This window comes from Syngnathus typhle, linkage group LG4 (genome assembly GCF_033458585.1).
Source record: "Syngnathus typhle isolate RoL2023-S1 ecotype Sweden linkage group LG4, RoL_Styp_1.0, whole genome shotgun sequence".
NCBI classification, from domain to species: domain Eukaryota; kingdom Metazoa; phylum Chordata; class Actinopteri; order Syngnathiformes; family Syngnathidae; genus Syngnathus; species Syngnathus typhle.
In genome coordinates, this window is record NC_083741.1 from 7,021,089 (window position 1) to 7,043,609 (window position 22,521).

The 22,521-nt window shown below is 42.5% G+C and overlaps 4 non-coding genes across 4 annotated transcripts; 3 read left to right on the forward strand and 1 right to left on the reverse strand.

The window, feature by feature from the left end:
• The first annotated feature begins 405 nt into the window (after positions 1–405).
• Positions 406–487, forward strand: trnal-uag (transfer RNA leucine (anticodon UAG)). Its single transcript has one exon. It is a non-coding gene; the product is annotated as a tRNA-Leu (tRNA).
• A 1,815-nt stretch (positions 488–2,302) lies between these two features.
• Positions 2,303–2,374, reverse strand: trnam-cau (transfer RNA methionine (anticodon CAU)). The gene has a single exon. It is a non-coding gene; the product is annotated as a tRNA-Met (tRNA).
• A 1,924-nt stretch (positions 2,375–4,298) lies between these two features.
• trnal-aag (transfer RNA leucine (anticodon AAG)) lies at positions 4,299–4,380 on the forward strand. The gene has a single exon. It is a non-coding gene; the product is annotated as a tRNA-Leu (tRNA).
• Positions 4,381–7,178: 2,798 nt separating this feature from the next.
• trnal-uag (transfer RNA leucine (anticodon UAG)) lies at positions 7,179–7,260 on the forward strand. The gene has a single exon. It is a non-coding gene; the product is annotated as a tRNA-Leu (tRNA).
• The last annotated feature ends 15,261 nt before the right edge of the window (positions 7,261–22,521 follow it).

A 22,521-nucleotide genomic window follows, 5' to 3' on the forward strand; every position in this document is an offset into this window, starting at 1 on the left:
TGGATCGGCAGTTGCAGCGCGGTTGCCCCGAACAAGCCCGTGTCAGAGAAGCCTTTCGGTAAACCGAGGCATTTCCGAATGTAGGAGTTGGCTTAGTATGTCCAGCCTGTTCGTTGTTGAGGATGGAATGTTTCTTCTTTGTTACATTATCAACAAGGCGGTTTAGGACAGCACTAATTTGGGTGCTGTGTGGGGAAACTAGCTATGTGTCTTCCGATTTCAAAGTTTTAATCTTCTGATTGTCACTCATATTGTTTCGCATCTGTTGTGTACAGGCTTCATTACATAATGAACAAAGCTCCGTCGGCCAGCACAAACCTGGATGCTGGTGAAGAAACCAACTAGGTATCCTCCAATTTCACGTCTTAATAGAATGATCAATAAATGTAGAAACTGCAGAAGGTCGGTAGTGTGGCTGAGCGGTCTAAGGCGCTGGATTTAGGCTCCAGTCTCTCCTGAGGCGTGGGTTCAAATCCCACCACTGCCACTTATGCATCAATTCAGGTGTTTTCTTCTTGCCCAACTCCTGTCAGTGCAGCTGTGTAAAGTATCAGGACTCAGAAGTGGTAGCCTCTGCTATCCTCTACGCTGTGGTCTGTTGGGCTCCGAGCAGCACAGAGAGGGATAGGAAGAGGCTCAAGAAACTGGTTAAGAGGGCCAGCTCTGTGGTAGGCTGCCCTCTTGACACTGTTGAGGAGGTGGGCGAGAGGAGGGTGCTAGCCAGGCTAACATCCATCAGGAACAACCCCTCTCACCCACTGCATCTGACCTTGGAGAACTTGAGCAGCCCGTTCAGTCAGAGACTCAGACTCCCCCCGTGTAAGAAGGAACGCTACCGCAGCTCCTTCATCCCCACCGCAATTAGGCTGTACAATGACAACCTGTAAACACATCCTTCTGTGCAATACTTTTCCCCGTAACGTGCAATTCTTAACCCCAATGTGCAATTTAAGCCCAATGTTGCAATATCCTCTGCCACACAATGCATGGATCTATTTCACTTCGATAACCCGTGCACTATTTCTTTTTGTTATTAGCATTACTAAACTTCATACTCTTCTTACACTTTACGACACTTTACCACTATTTTATCTTCTTTTTGTAAATATTCATAGCTTATATTTTTAGTTTTACTACAATTGCTGTTATTTTTCCATATTTTTCTTTTTATATTGTATTCTATTTTTTATGCCGGAGGACTACGGTCCAGAAGTCTCTTTTTGCACCTTTATCCCCTAACTTGTACCTTCCTGTAAATCGAGCTGTTGTTACATGCAGTTTCTCACACGTGAGATTAATAAAGTTCCTCTTATCTTATTTTAACAGATTGTTAGAAAAATGTATATATATGTTATCATGCGTTTTCTAATCAATGCCTTACCGCAATATTACTGCAATATATGCTTGCTGTTTGGCCTTGCTGTTTTTATGATGTACCACAGAAGGACAGTTCCTTTCTAACAAAGACCACTTTGTTAGACAACATGCCTCATTGCTGTCCTGCACCCCAGATGAACCTCCAAGTGACCATTAAAGTCAGGGTTTCCCAACTATCTTGCTCGTAGGATTAGGTTGGAATGTATATAACCAGTAATAAATAACTTAGCTTGTTGCATCCTACACAATGTCGTAAAACTTCCCTTGCTATGTTTTAACTAGAGGTCAAAGGTTTTTTCTTCTGTATCCAGTCCACTCAAACTCTTCCCAGATGTTCTTATCAGTATGTAAACACCTAGTGATTTTTGCTTACGAGACAAAGCCCACATGCTTTGCTCCTCCCCTTTTAGTGGCTTATGTCTCACACTGTGGGTAGGGCAAATCCAAATAAAAAGAGCGGGAGTGCCTACAGATATTCAGTGTGTGTAGAGATTGTATTAAGCTATCTGTACTGCACTCCTCGCGAGAAAAGACTTAATATACTGTCTCACTTGTGGTTTGTTTGCTGTTGCTCTTCTTAATAGTTATTCAGTCAGCGAAATAAACCTGACACAGATGTAGAAACTGCAGAAGGTCTTTTAAATGATTTTTTAATTTGGAAAAAAAACTCCGCGATATAGGGAACCCGCGATAAACGAAATGCGAAGTAGCGAGGGATCACTGTAATAGGTAAGGACATTGTGTATTTGGACTGAGAATGGTGAAAGAAGTCACATACATGCCTCGCAATCTGTATGCATTGAGGATGGATCAACCTCCACGCAGCACAGCCAACGTGTGGAAAATATTATCCCCACAGCACTTCTTCTCAAAAGTATGACTTAAGAGAATGTCCAAAGCTTTGCAAACTTCACTAAGGTCCAAATAGCAGAGGATGGTTTCGATCCATCGACCTCTGGGTTATGGGCCCAGCACGCTTCCGCTGCGCCACTCTGCCGCATAACACTGGTTACTCATGATGTCCTCCAATTGGCAAACAAGCATTCGGTTCCAGGCTTCATTAGTTTATGATCAAAGCTCAGTCGGGCAGCACTAACGTGGATGCGATCATATGCTATGGTTTAAAAAACAACTAGTCCCTGATCTAACAATTAAGCAGTCTCAAAGGGCTTCACACATACAAAACAAATTGACAATTATTCTCAAAAGCATCCCCTGATCTTAAGCTCCCATTTTAAAGATGAGTCTAATATATTATATAATGGATTAAAATATAAAAATATTAAACATGTATAAATATATTATGTTTTTAAGATTGAGTTGACTGTAAAATGTTTCTGAAGAGATTTTTGAAGGATCAAGCCATTGTGAGTCTCAAATACGGATTGAGGGGGGCCCCGGTGATCCGCGTCCAGGCGAGGGAAAACCAAATCCAATTTTGTTTCTTATCATTAGGGGTTTTTGTGAGCCGTGCTTTATCTGGCCTCTCACCTAGGACCCTTTTGCCATGGGTGACCCTACTAGACACTTCTGTGCTCGACACGGATTGTCCATACTGAACACCATGAGGTGAGAAGTCTATCTGTACAGGCAACGACCGACACTTAAGTTCAACAAAGATTGAAAAAAAGTGTTGTTCCTGATCCTTGGTGTTTATATGACTATGGCTTCTGCATTTTAAATTGAAGTTGAGGATTCTAGGTAGGTAGTGTGGCCGAGCGGTTTAAAGCACTGAATTAAGCCTTCAGTCTCTCATGAGGAGACATATTCCATGTGAAACCTAATTGACGTGGAGTGGTGGTGATTTCATGGGGAAAGTTCAGCTGTGCAGTGGAGACACCAGCCCTCATGTTCCAGTCCCTTGCCTGAAACTGGAACAGGAGGGCTGGTGTCTCCGCTTCTCTCCCCTTTCCTCACAAACCTAACAGGGAGCTGTTTGGCTGCAGACTGGTTGTTGGAACTCTTTTCTGCTGGTCTCGAGAACTTCGGCCAGCTTCGTCAGGACTGGCGCCGTCTATAGCGTGCCTGTGTCAGTGCTCTTTTGCAGCCTGACAGTAGGTGCTGTAGGCTTGCGTTTGGTGCGCTGCAAGAGGGACAGCTCCCTTCCTTGTCAAATCACTGGCGGAGCTTTCTGTGGATAAGTTGACCTGATCAGAAAGCTGTCTGGCTTGCGGGATCTTCCACAGGTAAGCCCAGCTGAGAGGACTCCCCTTCCCAAGTGGTCCATCTCCTTTGGCCACCCTGTGACACGGCCTTGATGGTGGACTGCTCCTGCTTTGATCTTGAAACCTCTTCCACAACCAAGCTTTTCGTTCCCTCTTTGTGGCCTTGGACCAGAGTCGTGGAGGCTCTTCCCAGCCAAGCCCCACTCTCCTTTCTTGCACCTTGCCAATTATTTCCTGATGTTGAAGCCTGCCGATAGCACCACAAGTGCAATTCTCACAGTACGATCTGAGGATTCTTTTAACTCAAGAACGAACCTGACCTTCTCCTGCTTGTAGCTCAAGATTATGGACTGGATCGGCAGTTGCAGCGCGGTTGCCTCGAACAAGCCCGTTTCAGAGAAGCCTTTCGGTAAACCGAGCCGTTTCCGAATGTAGGAGTTGGCTTAGTATGTCCAGCCTGTTCGTTGTTGAGGATGGAATGTTTCTTCTTTGTTACATTATCAACAAGGCGGTGTAGGACAGCACTAATTTGGGTGCTGTGTGGGGAAACTAGCTATGTGTCTTCCGATTTCAAAGTTTTAATCTTCTGATTGTCACTCATATTTTTTCGCATCTGTTGTGTACAGGCTTCATTACATTATGAACAAAGCTCCGTCGGCCAGCACTAACCTGGATGCTGGTGAAGAAACCAACTAGGTATCCTCCAATTTCACGTCTTAATAGAATGATCAACAAATGGAGAAACTGCAGAAGGTCGGTAGTGTGGCCGAGCGGTCTAAGGCGCTGGATTAAGGCTCCAGTCTCTCATGAGGCGTGGGTTCAAATCCCACCACTGCCACTTATGCATCAATTCAGGTGTTTTCTTCTTGCCCAACTCCTGTCAGTGCAGCTGTGTAAAGTATCAGGACTCAGAAGTGGTAGCCTCTGCTATCCTCTACGCTGTGGTCTGTTGTGCTCCGAGCAGCACAGAGAGGGATAGGAAGAGGCTCAACAAACTGGTTAAGAGGGCGAGCTCTGTGGTGGGCTGCCCTCTTGACACTGTTGAGGAGGTGGGCGAGAGGAGGGTGCTAGCCAGGCTAGCATCCATCAGGAACAACCCCTCTCACCCACTGCATCTGACCTTTGAGAACTTGAGCAGCCCCTTCAGTCAGAGACTCAGACTCCCCCCGTGTAAGAAGGAACGCTACCGCAGCTCCTTCATCCCCACCGCAATTAGGCTGTACAATGACAACCTGTAAACACATCCTTCTGTGCAATACTTTTCCACGTAACGTGCAATTCGTAACCCCAACGTGCAATTTAAGCCCGATGTGCAATATCCTCTGCCACACAATGCATGGATCTATTTCACTTCGATAACCCGCGCACTATTTCTTTTTGTTATTAGCATTACTAAACTTCATACTCTTCATACACTTTACGACACTTTACCACTATTTTATCTTCTTTTTGCAAATATTCATAGCTTATATTTTTAGTTTTACTACAATTGCTGTTATTTTTCCATATTTTTCTTTTTATATTGTATTCTATTTCTTATGAAAGGAGGACTACGGTCCAGAAGTCTCTTTTTGCACCTTTATCCCCCAACTTGTACGTTCCTGTGAATCGAGCTGTTGTTACATGCAGTTTCTCACACGTGAGATTAATAAAGTTCCTCTTATCTTATCTTAACAGATGTAGAAACTGCAGAAGGTCTTTTAAATGATTTTTTAATTTGGAAGAAAAACTCCGCGATATAGTGAACCCGCGATAAACGAAATGCTAAGTAGCGAGGGATCAATGTAATAGGTAAGGACATTGTGTATTTGGACTGAGAATGGTGAAAGAAGTCACATACATGCCTCGCAATCTGTATGCATTGAGGATGGATCAACCTCCACGCAGCACAGCCAACGTGTGGAAAATATTATCCCCACAGCACTTCTTCTCAAAAGTATGACTTAAGAGAATGTCCAAAGCTTTGCAAACTTCACTAAGGTCCAAATAGCAGAGGATGGTTTCGATCCATCGACCTCTGGGTTATGGGCCCAGCACGCTTCCGCTGCGCCACTCTGCTGCATAACACAGGTTACTCATGATGTCCTCCAATTGGCAAACAAGCATTCGGTTCCAGGCTTCATTAGTTTATGATCAAAGCTCAGTCGGGCAGCACTAACCTGGATGCTATCATATGCTATGGTTTAAAAAACAACTAATCCCTGATCTAACAATTAAGTCAAGTCAAGTTTATTTATATAGCCCTAAATCACAAGCAGTCTCAAAGGGCTTCACACATACAAAACAAATTGACAATTATTCTCAAAGCATCCCCTGACCTTAAGCTCCCATTTTAAAGTTGAGTCTAATATAATATATAATGGGTTAAAATATAAAAATTGTATAAATATATTATGTTTTTAAGATTGAGTTCACTGTAAAATGTTTCTGAAGAGATTTTTGAAGGATCAAGCCATTGTGAGTCTCAAATACGGATTGAGGGGGGCCCCGGTGATCCGCGTCCAGGCGAGGGAAAACCAAATCCAATTTTGTTTCTTATCATTAGGAGTTTTTGTGAGCCGTGCTTTATCTGGCCCCTCACCTAGGACCCATTTGCCATGGGTGACCCTACTAGACACTTCTGTGCTCGACACGGATTGTCCATACTGAACACCATGAGGTGAGAAGTCTATCTGTACGGGCAACGACCGACACTTAAGTTCAACAAAGATTGAAAAAAAGTGTTGTTCTTGATCCTTGGTGTTTATATGACTATGGCTTCTGCATTTTAAATTGAAGTTGAGGATTCTAGGTAGGTAGTGTGGCCGAGCGGTTTAAAGCACTGAATTAAGCCTTCAGTCTCTCATGAGGAGACATATTCCATGTGAAACCTAATTGATGTGGAGTGGTGGTGATTTCATGGGGAAAGTTCAGCTGTGCAGCGGAGACACCAGCCCTCATGTTCCAGTCCCTTGCCTGGAACTGGAACAGGAGGGCTGGTGTCTCTGCTTCTCTCCCCTTTCCTCACAAACCTAACAGGGAGCTGTTTGGCTGCAGACTGGTTGTTGGAACTCTTTTCTGCTGGTCTTGAGAACTTCGGCAAGCTTCGTCAGGACTGGCGTCGTCTATAGCGTGCCTGTGTCAGTGCTCTTTTGCAGCCTGACAGTAGGTGCTGTAGGCTTGCGTTAGGTGCGCTGCACAAGGGACAGCTCCCTTCCTGCCTTCTCCTGCTTGTAGTCCAAGGTTATGGACTGGATCGGCAGTTGCAGCGCGGTTGCCCCGAACAAGCCCGTGTCAGAGAAGCCTTTCGGTAAACCGAGGCATTTCCGAATGTAGGAGTTGGCTTAGTATGTCCAGCCTGTTCGTTGTTGAGGATGGAATGTTTCTTCTTTGTTACATTATCAACAAGGCGGTTTAGGACAGCACTAATTTGGGTGCTGTGTGGGGAAACTAGCTATGTGTCTTCCGATTTCAAAGTTTTAATCTTCTGATTGTCACTCATATTGTTTCGCATCTGTTGTGTACAGGCTTCATTACATAATGAACAAAGCTCCGTCGGCCAGCACTAACCTGGATGCTGGTGAAGAAACCAACTAGGTATCCTCCAATTTCACGTCTTAATAGAATGATCAATAAATGTAGAAACTGCAGAAGGTCGGTAGTGTGGCTGAGCGGTCTAAGGCGCTGGAATTAGGCTCCAGTCTCTCCTGAGGCGTGGGTTCAAATCCCACCACTGCCACTTATGCATCAATTCAGGTGTTTTCTTCTTGCCCAACTCCTGTCAGTGCAGCTGTGTAAAGTATCAGGACTCAGAAGTGGTAGCCTCTGCTATCCTCTACGCTGTGGTCTGTTGGGCTCCGAGCAGCACAGAGAGGGATAGGAAGAGGCTCAAGAAACTGGTTAAGAGGGCCAGCTCTGTGGTAGGCTGCCCTCTTGACACTGTTGAGGAGGTGGGCGAGAGGAGGGTGCTAGCCAGGCTAACATCCATCAGGAACAACCCCTCTCACCCACTGCATCTGACCTTGGAGAACTTGAGCAGCCCGTTCAGTCAGAGACTCAGACTCCCCCCGTGTAAGAAGGAACGCTACCGCAGCTCCTTCATCCCCACCGCAATTAGGCTGTACAATGACAACCTGTAAACACATCCTTCTGTGCAATACTTTTCCCCGTAACGTGCAATTCTTAACCCCAATGTGCAATTTAAGCCCAATGTTGCAATATCCTCTGCCACACAATGCATGGATCTATTTCACTTCGATAACCCGTGCACTATTTCTTTTTGTTATTAGCATTACTAAACTTCATACTCTTCATACACTTTACGACACTTTACCACTATTTTATCTTCTTTTTGTAAATATTCATAGCTTATATTTTTAGTTTTACTACAATTGCTGTTATTTTTCCATATTTTTCTTTTTATATTGTATTCTATTTTTTATGCCGGAGGACTACGGTCCAGAAGTCTCTTTTTGCACCTTTATCCCCTAACTTGTACCTTCCTGTAAATCGAGCTGTTGTTACATGCAGTTTCTCACACGTGAGATTAATAAAGTTCCTCTTATCTTATTTTAACAGATTGTTAGAAAAATGTATATATATGTTATCATGCGTTTTCTAATCAATGCCTTACCGCAATATTACTGCAATATATGCTTGCTGTTTGGCCTTGCTGTTTTTATGATGTACCACAGAAGGACAGTTCCTTTCTAACAAAGACCACTTTGTTAGACAACATGCCTCATTGCTGTCCTGCACCCCAGATGAACCTCCAAGTGACCATTAAAGTCAGGGTTTCCCAACTATCTTGATCGTAGGATTAGGTTGGAATGTATATAACCAGTAATAAATAACTTAGCTTGTTGCATCCTACACAATGTCGTAAAACTTCCCTTGCTATGTTTTAACTAGAGGTCAAAGGTTTTTTCTTCTGTATCCAGTCCACTCAAACTCTTCCCAGATGTTCTTATCAGTATGTAAACACCTAGTGATTTTTGCTTACGAGACAAAGCCCACATGCTTTCCTCCTCCCCTTTTAGTGGCTTATGTCTCACACTGTGGGTAGGGCAAATCCAAATAAAAAGAGCGGGAGTGCCTACAGATATTCAGTGTGTGTAGAGATTGTATTAAGCTATCTGTACTGCACTCCTCGCGAGAAAAGACTTAATATACTGTCTCACTTGTGGTTTGTTTGCTGTTGCTCTTCTTAATAGTTATTCAGTCAGCGAAATAAACCTGACACAGATGTAGAAACTGCAGAAGGTCTTTTAAATGATTTTTTAATTTGGAAAAAAAACTCCGCGATATAGGGAACCCGCGATAAACGAAATGCGAAGTAGCGAGGGATCACTGTAATAGGTAAGGACATTGTGTATTTGGACTGAGAATGGTGAAAGAAGTCACATACATGCCTCGCAATCTGTATGCATTGAGGATGGATCAACCTCCACGCAGCACAGCCAACGTGTGGAAAATATGATCCCCACAGCACTTCTTCTCAAAAGTATGACTTAAGAGAATGTTTGCAAATTCACTAAGGTCCAAATTGCAGAGGATGGTTTCGATCCATCGACCTCTGGGTTATGGGCCCAGCACGCTTCCGCTGCGCCACTCTGCTGCATAACACAATTTACTCATGATGTCCTCCAATCGGCAAACAAGCATTCGGTTCCAGGCTTCATTAGTTTATGATCAAAGCTCAGTCGGGCAGCACTAACCTCGATGCTATCATATGCTATGGTTTAAAAAACAACTAGTCCCTGATCTAACAATTAAGTCAAGTCAAGTTTATTTATATAGCCCTTAATCACAAGCAGTCTCAAAGGGCTTCACACATACAAAACAAATTGACAATTATTCTCAAAGCATCCCCTGATCTTAAGCTCCCATTTTAAAGTTGAGTTTAATATATTATATAATGGGTTAAAATATAAAAATTGTATAAATATATTATGTTTTTAAGATTGAGTTCACTGTAAAATGTTTCTGAAGAGATTTTTGAAGGATCAAGCCATTGTGAGTCTCAAATACGGATTGAGGGGGGCCCCGGTGATCCGCGTCCAGGCGAGGGAAAACCAAATCCAATTTTGTTTCTTATCATTAGGGGTTTTTGTGAGCCGGGCTTTATCTGGCCCCTCACCTAGGACCCTTTTGCCATGGGTGACCCTACTAGACACTTCTGTGCTCGACACGGATTGTCCATACTGAACACCATGTTCAAACATAAGGGTGTCCCTGTGTGCACTTGGCACCAAGACACCCTAGGCCGCAGTTCGAAGATTGATTTTGTAGTCGTGTCATCGGATTTGCGGCCGCATGTTTTGGACACTCGGGTGAAGAGAGGTGCGGAGCTGTCAACTGATCACCACCTGGTGGTGGGTTGGCTCCGATAGTGGGTATGCCAGCTTCAGTCACGAAGGGAAGACTAGAGTTCCTTTTACAGATGATTTTATTGATCTTCGCCAAAAATATCACCGTAGAACTAACAGAAATAGAAACAACAAAACCATTAGTTCGTACATACATACATATTACACAAATAAACACATTACACACGAATAAAGAGGAACGAACACACCACTTTGCCTGCTTGTGGCTAGGGCTGGGGTTAATCTTCTTGAAAGATGAGTCTTTATATGGATTTAAACACCAGCGTCGGAGTCCGCCATACACTTATACTGATCGCTACAGGACGGGAACCGGAAGTTCGAGCCAAAACTCACGTGACGTAGAACCCCAAATTTTAGACTAATTCTCTACAAAAAATAGAATATATTTACTAATATGGAGATAATAGTGCCATAAACAATGTACACAACTTAAACAATGTACAAACAAAATAACTCAAAATAATTAGTGTAAACCTACATCGATCGCAAGAGCGCCATCCACTGGAATCAGCGAACGCTTCATGCACAAACTTACATCATTTACACTCCCACCATCACACTCTGTGTGATTCTTTAACAATTAACACAAAATAAACTGATTAAACCATGTGGAAATGTCAAATATGTGCTGTGTCTTATTAGTCCTTAGCTTCAAGTAAAAGTATAGTCTTGTGTATTGGTCTTTCCAAAAATGATTTAGTTGTATGTGTTTTGTTATTATCGTGTGTGGTGTCACTAACAAGAAGTTTGACCTTCCTAACTTTGTTGTCAGCTCCTGGAAACACTTCTACCACTTTGGCTAGTTTCCATTGGTTTCTTGGTAGACAATCATCTTGTAGTAATACAATGTCATTTATTTTCATGTCTCTTCGAGTCTTGTTCCACTTTCTTCTCTGTTGTAGGTTCAACAGGTATTCCTTCCTCCACCTGGTCCAGAAAATGTTGGGCAAATATTGAACTCTTTTCCATCTTTTCTGCAGATAGAGATCTTCTTTGACAAATTCTCCAGGAGGGGGTGAAATTATTGTAGATTTCATTATCAATATGTGGTTAGGCTTCACTGGTTCAGGTTCCACAGGGTCGTTGATACATTCTGCACTCAGTGGTCTGCTATTAACAATTGCCATGGCTTCATACATAAAGGTTCTCAAGGATGAGGTGTCAAGCCTTTGAGCAGTTTGATCCAAAATGGACTTCAAAACATTTCTTATTGTCCTTATTTGTCTCTCCCAGACTCCTCCCATGTGACTTGAAGCAGGTGGGTTGAGAACAAATTTGCAACCTAAGTCTTTGAGCTTTTGTTTACTTGTTTCCATGAGGTTCTGAAACTCATTTTTTACCCACAAAACTAGTGCCTTGATCACAGTGCAGTTGACTTACATCGCCACGTATTACTATGAAGCAGCGTAGAGAATTGATGAAACAATCTGTACTGAGATCATCTAAGACTTCAATGTGAACAGCTCGTGAACACATGCAGGTGAGTAACAGTCCGTATCTTTTCATTTCTTTCTTTCCTTCCTTTATGTAAAATGTGTTAGGGTGGTGCTCACTCTAACTTATTTTGCAAGGACCACACTGGAGTCAAGCAAGTCATTTTAGACACCTGCAGGCGGAGAGTTCACTCGTCGCTGTGCTTACAGCGATGGTCGAATGAAGTCTGACTCAGGCCTCGTCAGGTGCTTATTTATTGAGAGAAACAGAGTGGGGTTGAAAGTGGGGGTTGAAAGTGGGGGTGTGGGAACACACAGGATAAGGTGAAGACGGTCCCCTTCTGATCAAAGCATAGCAGGGGACCTTTTACGACGTTCTGTAAACAAAGCAACTTTGATTGCTTCCTCTGCAGCTAGTCAATAAGTTGAAAAGATCTTAGCACTTTGGTAAACTAATTTTGTCTAGACAGGACAAACTAGTTAAATTATTACAGGTTACATTCCAACATAATCATACGATGAAGATATTCTCCAAACCCTAACAAAATGGTCCGAAACAATCCATACCAGTTGTAGAAACTGGATGTCCTCTCAGTTTAGATCTTTGAAGTTGAAGCTTTAATAACTTTCATTCACAGTTACAGGTAGTACAACATTGACTCCTCGCTCGTCCTGTTCAACTACGACTCTCGGTCCCACTGTTTAACGCCCTCTTAAAGGGGTAGCGTCTAATTATCACGACACTACACCAGTGTACACAAATGGAGGTGTAGCTTCCAACCTTTCTGGAGGTAGGTTTGCCATACTTTGTTCTTGATTACATCTTCGGAATTTTCTGCATTTCACACATTTGTGAATGAATGATGACACACTACTACTGCAGCCAATAATCCATATTCCATTGGCCCGTATTTCATTAAGAGTTATTCCACGGCCTTGATGATGAATCTTTTCATGGAAATGCTTAATGAGTAAGTTTGACACATGGTGTTCCTTTGGAAGGATAGCAGGATGTTTGACATTTGGATGTAGTGATGCACCAGTTAGTCGTCCTACTCTCAAGACATCTTACTTGTCAATGAAGGGACTTAACTTGTGAAGGTTAGTTTGTGCTGTCTGAACTTCACCCTTCCGTTTCAGTGACTTGATTTCTTTGCTGAATGCTTCATTTTGTACAGTTCGAATTATGAATTCTTCTGCATCCTTTCTCTCTTCCAAAGTACTCGTTTCATGTGACATTTTTGTCTTGCTCTTTACACACTTTGCCAAGCGTTTGTGTCTTGCTATGGCCCTTACCAATCTTTTCCAATCTGAAAGGTTTTGCATTCTTTTGATAAATGAATTCTCTTCTTTTGCTTCTACTTTGAAAACGTGTGACATTTTTAGTTCTGGGTCTTTACTGTCAATATCTTTGAATTTGTCTTGGTCTTTTGGAAGTTCCTTTTGCCATAGAAAATTCAGCCCAGTGAACCAATTTGATTCTTTGGGTTCCTTGGTCATAACTCCTCGAGACGCATGACCAGCGGGATTTTGTTCAGAGGGAACATATCGCCATTGACTTGGTTCAGTACTTGATCTGATTCTTTGAATGCGATTTGCTACAAATACATGGAATCGTCTTGCGTCACTGTTAATGTAACCAAGAACGACCTTGGAGTCAGTCCAAAAGTATTCTTGGAGGTCTTCAATCTCTAACTCTCTCTTCAGGAAGCAAGCTGTTCTTGTAGCCACTACCGCAGCAGAGAGCTCACGCCTTGGAATTGTTGTCACTTTTGTTGGAGCAACTCTTGCCTTGCCCATCACAAGAGTACAGTGAACTTCTCCGGATGTGGTTACAGCTCTAAGGTATGAGCATACTCCATACCCCGAAGTACTAGCATCAGAAAAACTGTGCAATTGATACTGTTGAATGTCTTTGAATGTTGCAGGTACATAGCAACGTGGTATCTTTATTGAAAATAGGTTGACGAGGTCTTGTAGCCAGGCTTCCCAGTGCGGCTTAAGGTCATCTGGAAGCGGTTCATCCCAGTCTAACTTGTCTTGGCACATCCTTTGAAGAATTCTCCTTCCAACTAGAATGAAAGACGTGACAAATCCGAGAGGATCGAAAATTGAGGCTACTGTAGATAGAACTCCTCTTCTAGTGCAGGGATTGGTTGGCATGACGACTCTGAAGTGAAATGTGTCTGATGTTAAACACCACTGGACTCCTAAAACTCTTTCGAGTTTTTGTTCTCCAAAAGCTAGGTCCAAATCATTAGCTCCTCCTGAACATTCCTCTTTTGGGACAGAAGAGAGCACTTTCTTATTGTTACTGATGAACTTGTGTAAGTGTAACCTTCCAGAGTTACATAGGCCTCTTGCTTCTGTAACAAGCTGGATAGCTTCCTCTTCAGTATCAACGCTTGCCAACCCATCATCCACATAAAAATTACGTTGTATGAATTTAATGGCAGCTTGACTGAACTTTCCTTCACCTTGTGATGCTAGATGCTTGAGTCCGAAATTTGCACATCCAGGTGAGGACGCTGCTCCGAATAGGTGAACTCTCATTCGGAACACTGTTGGTGGCTTGTCCATATTACCCTCCTCCCACCATAGGAATCTGAGGTAATCCTGGTCTTCAGCAACAACATGAAACTGGTGAAACATGCGCTCCACATCACACATAATTGCCACTTGTCCTTTTCTAAAGCGACACAGAACTCCAACGAGAGTGTTTGTGAGTTCAGAAGATGTTCATTAAGAGATGTGTTCTGGAACTTTGCTGAGCAATCAAAGACTACACGGATTTTACCTGGCTTTAGGTGATGATAGATGCCATGGTGAGGGATATACCAGGCTGGTTCTTTGTTTATCTCCGTTTCTGGCACTCTCTCAGCATCTCCTCTCTTTATTATGTCTTCCATGAATGCCACATAGTCTTTAAAATAGCTTTCATCTTTTCTCAGACGCTTCTCCAGACATTTCAGTCTATGATCTGCACATGGCCTATTGTTTGGTAGATTAGGTCTTTCATCTTTGAAAGGTAATGGTATTTCAAAATGTCCATTTCAAGCATGTCTTCTTGTGACATGGGATCTTCTTCAGTGGTCCTTTCAACAAAGTCCCTTTCAAGTACTTTAATTATATCAGCTGGAGAGATTACTTCCTTAACTTTGTTCCTGCTTACAAAATGTACTTCATCTTTAAGGTTGTGAAACTCAACAGCTGGCAGGACTTGTTTTACAGTAATGTGATGACTAACACCAATCTCGTCTTCAAATTCACACTCAGAATTACTGGAGCCAATGATGCTCCATCCTAGTATAGATTTCTGTCCAAATGGCTGATTTCTTTCTCCGGTCACAACTTCAATGGGCAATAAAGTCTGTGGGCAGTTAAAGCCAATTAGTAAGCCGACTTCACAATCGAGTTCTGGAGCCATCTCATTTGCTAGATGTCTGAGGTGAGACCAGTTTTCTGCTGTCTTGCTTGTGGGAATATGAGATCTATTGGCAGGTATGTAGTCTCTAGTATAGGTTGGGGGCCATTTGATTCTTGCTTCAGAATTAATGCCTCTGACTTGTAAATTACTTAGCTTAGTACTGTGTACAGTCTTACTTTGGGATGTTATTGTGGAAATCTTGAGTTTGACAGGCTCAATCTTTGCATTTAACATCTCAGCTGTGTCCTTCAGAATGAAAGTAGTGTCACTTTGTGTATCAAGCAAGGCATAGACTAGTTTCTCTTGGTCTGGTTCATCCACAGTTGAAACATAAACTGGAATGACTGAAGAGGTACAACCTTTTGATCTTTGTTGCACGACTCTATTGGCTGTCACTTGCCTTGACTTCATCTCTTGTAGATCTGACTTTCTTCTCTGGTTCTTGATTCTCTTTGATCCCTTCCTGGTTTGCTTGTGATCTTTGTTCTTTGTCTTTTTTCTGTCTATCTTGATGTAAGCATGTTGGGTGAGAATTTTGACACTTTTCACATACACTTCTGGAAGTACAATTTCTAGAGTTATGTCCGGTCTTGAGGCAACCAAAACACAACTTCTCAGATTGCACAAACTTTACTCTTTCTCCTACTGGCTTTTCCATTATCTTTCGACACTTGTGGAGTGTGTGGCCAGATTTCTTGCAGAAAGTACAGGTCATGTTTGTCCTCTCACTGGAACTTGTACTAAGAGCTTTAGCATGTAAAGTGTTTCCCTTTGGCTTGGGTTTAACGGCTTGCTTGTAGTCTGATTCAGCTGGCTTTATTGCTTGCAGTGATGTGATAGGATTACAGGCAATTCTTGCCTCCTTATTGAGGAAATTGACAAAATGGCTGAAACTGGGGAATGTTTTATATTCAACCTGGTATTCAGTCACTTTTCTATTCCAGCGTGAACTTAGCCAATCGGGTAGCTTAGCTGCTACTCTTTGATTTTCAACACAGTCATTCAAAATTTGTAGTCCTTGTACATAAGGAATGGCTGATTCTACACTGCTCAGGAAATCTGCAAATTCACGTAGATCTTTACTGTCCTTAGTGATTTTAGGCCAGGACTGAATCTTGTCACGATATGCCTTGCCTATGACAAATGGGTCTCCAAATCTCTCCTTGAGTGTTTTCCAAGCACTACTATAGGCTGTATCTGTCCCAACTAGAAAGTGACCTTCTATCGCTTTTTTGGCTGCACCTCCAACATACTGTCTCAAGAAGAAGAGCTTTTCTTGTGTTGGCAGGTTCTTACGATCAACTAATGTTTGAAAAGATAACTTCCAATCATTATACTGCAAAGGATCTCCCAGAAATACTGCTGGTTCTGGTATTGGGATTCTATTGGCTGTAATAGCTTCTGTAAGGTTTTGTACAAGATCAATAGATGCTACTGAAGATGTAACAGGAGGTATTTGGCTCACCATAATGGTTGGCTGAGGCACAGGAGCTTGAGTTCTTGGAGTTGGAAAGGAATACAAGGACGGGCTGGTAGGATTTGGTGCTTGAAAAGGAGAAAATGGTTGTGCATCTATATTGGGAAAACTTGGTTTTGTTAAGCCCTCTTGCTTTACTGGAGTTTCAATGACAGGAGGTTTGTCTTCATTCTCACTGGCAATACTTTCAGCATAAACCTTTAGCCTTGCTTGTGCTGCGTTATGCTTTTGTAACTCTTTCAATAGCTCAACTTCCTTTCTCCTTTCTTCTAACCTGGTCTTTATGTTGGTACTTTCCGTTAAAAACTGTGCCCTTTTCTTTGCATCCTCTATTTCAAGTTCTCTTATCTCCACCTCATATTGATGTTGTGTTCTCATTAATTTTATTACTTCTTCTGTAGCCGCAACTTCCGCTGCTGCTTGATGTCTTTGTTGCAGTGAATCAGGACAGGAACAATTGGACAGTCTGGACTTGGGTTTTGACATGAATGTGAGTTCAGATGAAGCATTGGACAGTGTGTCTTGAAATACTGATTCTGGGTCAGGCCAAGGAATGTCGCTTGGATCACCATTTCCTTCAATAAGACATTGTGCCTTTTCTTTGGGTGCCTTAGTAATAGCCCAGTATACATCACATTTCCTTCTTAGCTCAGCATCTGGAACTTCAATGTCCCTTACTTCTTCATACAGATAACTTATGTCTGATTGGTGACTTTCTATGACATTTAGAGCTTCCAGTATCATATCAGTGTCTTTTCTCTTTAGGAAATTCTTCTAACAATTTATATGATGTTTCCATTTTTTGTATGTTCGCTCTAAATCTCTTTTGCAATCTTTTACCTTTGCATCTTGCAGTGCTTTTCCCTTTTCAGTGAGGGTGCGTCTACGCTGACTTCTGCAAATGTCCTGTGGAGCATTATCGTCTTTGGATCCGTGGGGTTGTTGAACATCCTCTCTGATGTCCTGCTCTTGTGTGATTTGGTCATCACGGTCTTCTTGGACAGCAGACTCTACACAACTGTCTTTCTGTGTGGAGTGTGTTGTAATCTGATTTTTGTCTGCCATGTTAATACAACCTGTATATTAACATTAACTTGTATTTGGCTTATAATGGTGTGAAATGTGTAAATGGTTTAATGCTCTGTGAGGATATGCTTGTATGCAATTAACATAAGATGTCGCAGTCAGCAAAATGAACTAAAATGCCCAAAAGGTGTTTCATTTACAATTAACAAAGTTTAAACTTCAATACTAGCACTTTTACAAACTGAAAATACCTCACAATGCTCTGTATCAAATTAAATAAATGAAATATACCACTTAACTTTGATTTCTTATTATCTTAATTACTTAATGTAGTCATTACTTTCTTTGACTCTTAAATAATTATTGTGTAATTTATCCTTTACTGCTTATTTGCGTGCTCTATTAATAACACTTGAGGCTTTACAGACCGTTCACGAGTGCTTTTGCTTCTTTCAAGACACGAACTTGAGTGCTTGCTTCTTTAGCCTTGTCACTCGCCCACTTGCTGCTTTACTTGCTCAATGCGTTATGTCCAGCCACGTGTTGCAGTCCCGTTTCTTGCTAGCAGCTCCGTCACCTGGCGTCGATCTCTTCGCACTGGTCTTCACCGGGAGCAGTGAAGTGTTCTACTATGCCAGCCTCAGTCACAAAGGGAAGACTAGAGTTCCTTTTACAGATGATTTTAATGATCTTCGCCAAAGAGCACCCGGATCGACCAATTACACTTAAACTTGGTTTTATGAATATTAGATCGCTTCATACGAAAGCCATTCTAATGATCTCATCACAGAACATAATCTAAACGCTTTTGGTCTATGCGAGACCTGGTTAAAACCTAATGAACTGATGCCGCTTAATGAGGCCTCGCCTCCAAATTTTGTGAGCTCGCATGTGGCGCGTCCTCGAAAAAAGGGTGGGGGTGTCGCCCTCATCTTGAATTCCGAGCTTAGTTTTAGGCCTCGTTCGATCAACGTATTTAAAACATTTGAGGTTCTCATTGTCCGATCCACCGCTTTACCGTCATTTTATCTTGTTGTTATTTACCGTCCACCCGGGGCTTACTCTGGCTTCCTGGATGAATTTTCAGAATTTGTGGCTGATCTAGTAACCAATGCGGATAATATAATTATCATGGGCGATTTCAACATCCACATGAATTTACCGTCAGAGCCACTTACTTCGGCGTTTCAGACTTTAACTGATACCTTTGGTTTTACGCAAGCTGTACAGGCAGCAACGCATAAGAATGGAAATACCATAGATCTGGTATTATCCCGAGGACTTGCAACCTCAAATATAGCAGTACTGCCATACACTACTGTTTTGTCTGATCATTACTTAATAAAGTTTGAAATTCTAGTTCCTTGTCAAAGACAAGAGAGCAATCAGCATTATAGGAGCCGTCATTTCAACTCCATGACTGCAACTGCGCTATCTGAAATACTGTCGCCGGCAACCACTAATTTTCTCACGTACGCCGGCTCTATTGATAATCTTACAAATGAATTCAATGCGACATTGTTAAATGCCATTGACTCTGTGGCGCCGTTACGTCTGAAAACTCGCCGTAGAGTGCCTACTCCGTGGTTCACAGATGAAACGCGTACGCTTAAGCAATTATGTAGAAAGCATGAGCGCAGATGGCGTCTAACCAAACTTGAGGTTTTCCATCAGGCATGGCAGGATAGCCTCCTGAAATATAAAGATGCGCTTATCTTAGCAAAAACTCGATATTTTTCGCAAGTTATTAATCTCAATAAAAACAATCCGAAACACCTATTTGATACAGTGGCAAAGCTGACTCTGCGCCAGCCGACCCCCGATAGTTCCTTCCACTCAGCTGACGAGTTCATGAAATTTTTTGGTCAAAAGATTGAATCCATTAGGGATGAGATCAAGAATACCATTCCAATCGCTCGGTCGAGCCCGCCCTTTACCAACGCTGATGATCATGCAACAACCCTCTCAACTTTTAAAAGCGTGTCTCTTGAAAGGCTTACACAATTGGTTAGTGCGGCTAAAAAAACAACATGTTTACTCGACCCTCTTCCAGCCAAACTACTTAAAGAATTATTTCAAATTTTAGGACCATCCGTCTTAAATATAATCAATCTGTCTGTCTCCTCTGGGATAGTGCCAACAGCCTTTAAAACCGCTATCATTAAACCGTTACTTAAGCGACCAAATCTTGACCCGGACTGTCTCAGTAATTATAGGCCAGTTTCAAACCTCCCATTCATAGCAAAACTTCTTGAAAAAGTAGTAGCGCAGCAGCTTATTGATTACATGGTCGCCAATAATCGATATGACACTTTTCAGTCTGGTTTTAGAGCTAATCATTCCACTGAGACAGCACTTGTTAAAGTGACTAACGATCTCCTCATAGCTATGGATTCAAATATTTCGTCTGTACTGTTACTACTCGATCTTAGTGCTGCCTTCGACACTGTAGACTTCGATATTTTATTAGGGCGTCTTAAAAGTTGTGTTGGTATTTCAGGGTCAGCACTAGGCTGGTTCCATTCCTATCTATCAAACAGGACGCACCGAGTGGTCCATGGCAATGCGTCCTCCGAGCTCTATAATGTTACATGTGGTGTCCCACAGGGATCGGTTCTCGGACCAATTCTTTTTAATATTTATATGATTCCGCTTGGGGGCATAATACGTAAATATAATATTAGTTTTCAATGCTATGCGGATGACACCCAATTATATATGCCGTTATCGATGACAGATCCGCGGGATTGTTGTAATCTTGAGAAGTGCCTTGCGGAGATCAAGCAATGGATGTCTCTCAACTTCCTTCGTCTTAACCCAGATAAAACTGAGATGTTGATAATTGGTCCAACTCGTTATCAACACTTATTCAAGGAAACCGCTATAACTATAGATAACCGTACTATTACTCAAAGCGATACTGTAACTAATCTCGGGGTAATATTTGACCAAACTCTCTCCTTTCAAAAGCACATTAAGAATATAACCAGAATTGCGTTTTTTCACCTTCGTAATATTGCAAAGATTCGTCCGATCCTCTCGACTGGTGATGCGGAAACTATTGTACATGCGTTCGTCACGTCGCGCCTGGACTACTGTAATGTACTATTTTCGGGTCTTCCTAAGTCCCGCATCAAAAGTCTACAGTTAGTACAAAATGCTGCTGCAAGGCTGCTTTCTCGGCCAAGAAAATTTGATCACATTACCCCAATACTAGCCAACTTACATTGGCTCCCGGTCCATTTAAGATGTGACTTCAAGGTTCTTCTACTAACCTATAAATCGCTGCATGGCTTAGCGCCTTCATATCTCGTCAACCTAGTTGTTCCTTATGTTCCGTCTCGTAACCTTCGTTCGCAAAACGCTACCCTTTTAGCGACACCGAGGGCCAAGAAAATGTCTGCAGGCTCTAGAGCATTTTAAGATAAGATAAGATAAGATAATCCTTTATTATTCCCTCAATGGGGAAACTCCTGTGTTAGCAGCAGTACACTTAACATATACACACACACACGCATGCGGGGAAGGGGGTAAAGATTTTAAGAAGTAGAAGGTATATATAATTAAAAAAAATATATAATTAAAAAAAAATATGGACAGTGTATACTATTACACTATTACACTACTATTTCTATTCGGGCTCCAGAGCTTTGGAATGCCCTACCAATGGATATTAGGACTGCTACCTCAGTAGAAACATTTAAGACACGTTTAAAGACACATTTCTATGACATGGCCTTTAACTAACCTGTAGTGGCCGATTCGGCTGGAGTTTGTTTTCTCTCCCTCTCCACCCCCTCCCTCCCCCCTCCCCGGCCGGGGAGGTGGTTAGGTGGCACCCATGCTGACAGCGGCTATCTGGATTCTCGTGGGCCAATTCAGGATGGGGGAACTGCAGCTCAACCTCCTCGAAGACACTGCCAGGACAATTGAGGGCTCCTTCGGCAGCCCTCTGCTATGACATAGACATCCACTTTTTATTTAATTGATTTTCATGTTGTATCATTTGTGCCCTCTCTGCATCCATTTCAACCTGGTGATCCTGAAAGGGGGATCCTTCCATCTGTGGTCCCTTCTCAAGGTTTCTCATTTTCCCCTGGTAGGGGTTTTTAAGTTTTTCCTTGCCCTTTTGGGAGCTTAAGATCAGGGGATGCTTTGAGAATAATTGTCAATTTCTGTCTATGTGAAGCCCTTTGAGACTGCTTGTGATTTAGGGCTATACAAATAAACTTGACTTGACTTGATATCACCGTAGAACTAACAGAAATAGAAACAACAAAACCATTAGTTCGTACATACATACATATTACGCAAATAAACACATTACACACGAATAAAGAGTAACGAACACACCACTTTGCCTGCTTGTGGCTAGGGCCGGGGTTAATCTTCTTGAAACATGAGTCTTTATATGGATTTAAACGCAAGCGTCGGAGTCCGCCATACACTTATACTGATCGCTACAGGACGGGAATCGGAAGTTCGAGCCAAAACTCACCAAATTTTAGACTAATTCTCTACAAAAAATAGAATATATTTACTAATATGGAGATAATAGTGCCATAAACAATGTACACAACTTAAACAATGTACAAACAAAATAAATCAAAATAATTAGTGTAAACCTACATCGATCGCAAGAGCGCCATCCACTGGAATCAGCGAACGCTTCATGCACAAACTTACATCATTTACAGTGGGGGAAGATGCCGGTCCGACCTAGCAGACCCAAATGTACTGTGAGGGTCTGCTGGGAATGTCTGGCAGAATCCCCTGTCAGGAAGAGCTTCAACTCCCACCTCCGGCAGAGCTTTTCCCACGTCCCGGTGGAGGCGGGGGTCATTGAGTTCGAGTGGACCATGTTCCGTGCCTCCATTGTTGAGGCAGCCGACCAGAGCTGTGGCCGTGAGGTGGTCAGTGCCTGTCGTGGCGGCAACCCCCGAACCCGCTGGGGGACACAGGTGGTAGGGGATGACGTCAAGCTGAAGAAGGAGTCCTATCGGGCCATTTTGGCCTGTGGGACTCCAGAGGCAGCCGACAGGTACGGGATGGCCAAACGGAACGCGGCTTCGGCGGTTGCTGAGGTCACTCATATTGTTTCGCATCTGTTGTGTACAGGCTTCATTACATTATGAACAAAGCTCCGTCGGCCAGCACTAACCTGGATGCTGGTGAAGAAACCAACTAGGTATCCTCCAATTTCACGTCTTAATAGAATGATCAACAAATGGAGAAACTGCAGAAGGTC